We start from the raw sequence: 4,221 nt of genomic DNA, 5'->3' as shown, positions 1-4,221 counted from the left end.
TTGATCAGTGATTGCATTATGTCATATGAGCATGTTGTGCTCTTTTTCTACCTCTTGACATTTCAAATGAGGGTTACGTGTAATACGTTGGTGAGTGACATGCCTGTACAGTTATAGTACTTTCAGTGTTGTATTGTACAATCATGTCTTGATCCTGAATTAATAAACAGACAAGAAAACTCAGTGGAAACAGCTCAAACTTTTAGTCCTAATGGATCCACTCAGCCTGAATAGTTTCTGAGACTTAATACATTGAAGTCCATCTTAAAATTCACTGACAGACAATTTCTCACACTCATCTGATGCATTATTTATAAACTATAAACTATACCAAGTTTATGTAATCTAACATTCTCCAGCCTCATATGTCTGTGTAATTTAAACTACAGTCCTCTTGAACGAGTTGCAATTGGCATCAAATCATCATCATCATCATCATCAAATCAAAATATACAGTTCTCACTTCCACAGAACAACTAATTTTATGGCATCCATCAACCACACTGTCACAGTCAACACTGAATGGATTTTAACAAAATGTGTGGTCGAGTAATACTAGGGCCAGAACCACAGATTTCGAAACGAATACTGATACTTTAATTATTAAAAGCATCTAGTGTATTATCATGTTTTATGAGTTTAATGCAATTAAGAGGCTTCTGCTACATTCCCACGATGGAGAGCATGCTGGGAATTAATCCACATCACATCTAAAATGTATAAGAAACTTCATCTTATAATATATATACATTTTTTTTCATTGTCTCTTTCTGTAAATGAACCCCCATGCTTTACATGCATCACTTATTTTCTGTGCCTATGCTGAGTGGAAAAATATGGGTTACTTTCTCCACAGAAGTGCTCTGCCTTTGGTGTGAGTATTTACGAACAGACTCAGTTATCCTGACTAACATGTACTTGTTACCTGTTTGATACATTAGCAATGTCAAATGAAATACGTTTAACATGTTTCCTACTCAATTAATAAATCTACAATTTATTCTACATTTATTTATATAGTTGTGAGTATTACACCTCAGCTAACCACAACTGAGTAGATTATTCATGCTCACATAAGTTAGCCGGCAAACCTATAGGTTGTTTATGATGAAGATGTTGGTAGTGTAGAAGGAAACATGATGCACTTTTGTAAATGCAGATATAATGTAATGATCCATTATATTTGATTTAAATAGAGATTTAACTGTTAATCATCTTAGTATTCATCTTTGATTGTATCATGGCTGCCGTTCTGATCTTAATGGACCTATAACACACACAGAAAGACATAATGGATCATAAAGGTAGACATAATAAATCCACTTTCGGACAGTTGCTGCCTCATTGTAAACATCAATACCTTTATTGATTATATTAACTGAAATAGAAACAGTTGCATAGTACAAACAGTAACTCGTGCAAATCAAGCTAATAAGACTCCTGAAACAGTAGTTTGTTGTGCATAATAATGCAATCCTATCTACACAGTATTTAAACTGCAAATCTATTGCACATATTCACAAGTTCTCCACATTTGATAAAATGCATTCAAGTAATTGTATTACATCGCCATAGGAACTGATTGACAAATGAAATGTGGAATAAATCCAGATTTTAGTCTCTGAGACTGACAGTGCAATTAGCCTACTGATTAAACCAATGGAAAGACTATATGTCTGCTAGCAAAGAGTGAATTCATCTTTTAACCTCTACTTTACTGCAACTAAAACACACATTGCTCCTGTGCTCATATAGTGCACATTACTAAAATATCACAATTTACCACATTTCTCTCAGACTGTGGACTTAAACCAAACCCGTACATTTAGCTGTTAATGTGCAAACATAACAACAGTATTTATGTGCAAACACTAGTACAAATAGTGCAAACTTAACACCTCCTACTAATTCTCTTTTGCATAGATAAAATGTAAACATAAAAAAATTCCTGCGGTGATACTTGCTCTCAATTTAAAATAGTGCAATGTTAATAGAATACAAATTGATGAAGATTGAAAGTTTCTGTGAAATTATGCTAAAATATCCAAGAACTATTGTACATGAAATACAAAATACTGGAATAAAATGTGGTGCAGCTCATCAAAGGACCATATTTACCATAAGTGCGTTCAATCCAAATCAATTAGCATGTGGAAAAACGTTGAAACATAAAAAAACATAAAAACAAAAAACCACAGGATGATGAATTTTTTTTTTTAAAAGTACTCTTCACTGCTTCATTTGTCCAAAAAGAGTCAAATCTTATGAACAATTGATATAAAGTTCATATGTGATCTGTCAAGTCTGGAAAACATTTTTGACATTGCATCAGAAAAATAATTTCAAATGTTTCAAGTAATTCAGTCATAACAGATTGTCAACAATTTGATTGAAACATCCGGCTTTACATGAGACAAATAGATACATTTTATTACCAACTAAAATAATTAGAAACTAATATTATTATACTGTATATAAATTTAAATTTTCTAACCTAAGGAGATTAAATTGTTGAACTAATTATACTAATGGTTCAAAACACCACATCTACTATTTTAGTCACAATATAACCTTTTTTCCCTTCTTTTTAAAATTACTTTGAACCACAAATGTGCATTAATCTCAGTTATGGCTTGACTTGTGTGTGTGTGTGTGTGTGTGTGTGTGTGTGTGTGTGTGTTAGAGTGTGATCTAAGCTCTGACCTACATGAAAATCTAGTGCAGATGTTTCCTGAACAGCTGTGCAGAGCAGTTCCCGAGAACACAGTGTACAACACACAAACACGCACACAAAGAATCCACCTCGCCGTCGTTCACTTTCACAGTTGCAGCCTCACAATGGCCAAATATCAGTTCGTCCTCTTCATTCAATGTCTTCTTCCTCCTTATTTGTGTCCTGTCATCTTTTAGATAAAGATGTTTTTTTGTATCAGCTGACAACAGTTTTGTATCCGTTATCAGTTTCAAGACCCGACAGTTTTAGCTCTGTACACTGGCAGGTTGTCGGAGATGGCTGCTTGAATCAGTGTATTTGATCAACGTCTTTCAGTATTAACAACAGCGGTTAACAGTGATGTAGTCCTGTGGGAAATGGGCATCACTGGTCTCAAAGTCATAGTCCAAAGATCAGGTGATTCCAGACTCCAGACTGATCAGAAACCTTAAAAGAAGAAACAGACGAGACGTTAGAAATAGTCCATTAATGTGTTGCAAGATAAAGCAGATAAAGCACAATCACATTAATCTACTGTCTCCCAAACTTTGCATCTATAAGACCAAACCACATATGTAAAGTTTTTATGGTAGCTCCTTACTAATTATACATGTACAAATACAGAATTGGAGCAACACAGTATATGTGTTTGCATATTTGCATACTGTATGGAGGTAAGCCTTTCGTTCGGTTAGATCCATACAGTCCCCCAGTTGCTCTTATTCTACTGGGCTCTAATTTACTGCATTTACATTATAGGACTGGAGACAAATAAAAGATATAGATCCCAAGAGAGTATCCTGGTTAAATAAGGCTCAAAAGTACTGCATCTACACGCGCAGTTATTAATCCAACACATCCTGTATTCTGTGCGGCACTCATATCCCGTATTATTTGGGAACAGTCAGCTTTCTGGTCAAAGCCAATTAGAAAAAACATGCTCATATTAAAGCATTTATGTAATTCTTGTACACACTTAGAGCTCCTAAAGATGTTAAATATTTAGAGGGATTGGAAGTGGATTTTGAGTGAACAAACTCAATGTGGCACTCTGGGCTAAGCCAGGCAGTGTTACTGTTTACTGTATGGCCTTCTAACACTCTACTGTAAGCTCCCATTCATTGTTCATAGATGGCACACTAATAACATAGGCACCAAACTCACTCTCTCTCTCTCTCTCACACACACACACACACACACACACACACACACACACAAAATCATCCCAGACAACAAAGTAAAATATAACCCCCCACCCCCCCCAAAAACACTAAACTCCAAAACAAGCAGTCTAGACACAAGCTGTTCAACCAACATCACCAACATCACACCTCCTCTCCTCTCCTCCTTTCCTCCCCACCTCTTCCTCCTCACCCCCACCATCATTGTCTGAGCCACCAACGTGTTTTTTCCCACGCTTTATTTTTCTCTGTCCTGTTTGTAGCCAGGCAGAAGGAGGGGGAGGAGGAGGAGGTGGGGGGTGGAAGGGGTAAGGCAGGCGGGAGGGG

General features: G+C 36.1%; 1 long non-coding RNA gene across 2 annotated transcripts in view; it reads right to left on the bottom strand.

Moving 5' to 3' along the window:
- Positions 1–1,337: 1,337 nt before the first annotated feature.
- LOC147818902 (uncharacterized) overlaps positions 1,338–4,221 on the bottom strand; it is a 14,420-nt gene continuing 11,536 nt past the window's right edge. For both annotated transcript variants that reach the window (XR_015437486.1, XR_015437487.1), the window contains one exon: positions 1,338–3,160. This is a non-coding gene — a long non-coding RNA (uncharacterized LOC147818902). The remainder of the gene's footprint in view (positions 3,161–4,221) is intronic.

This window comes from Seriola lalandi, unplaced genomic scaffold (genome assembly GCF_002814215.2).
Source record: "Seriola lalandi dorsalis isolate HSWRI2012SDOR001 ecotype SW California unplaced genomic scaffold, Sedor1 jcf7180002054408, whole genome shotgun sequence".
In the NCBI taxonomy this organism is placed as follows: Eukaryota; Metazoa; Chordata; class Actinopteri; order Carangiformes; family Carangidae; genus Seriola; species Seriola lalandi.
The sequence above is the reverse complement of the archived record's forward strand: the minus strand, read 5'-3'. Positions and strand labels throughout refer to the sequence as shown.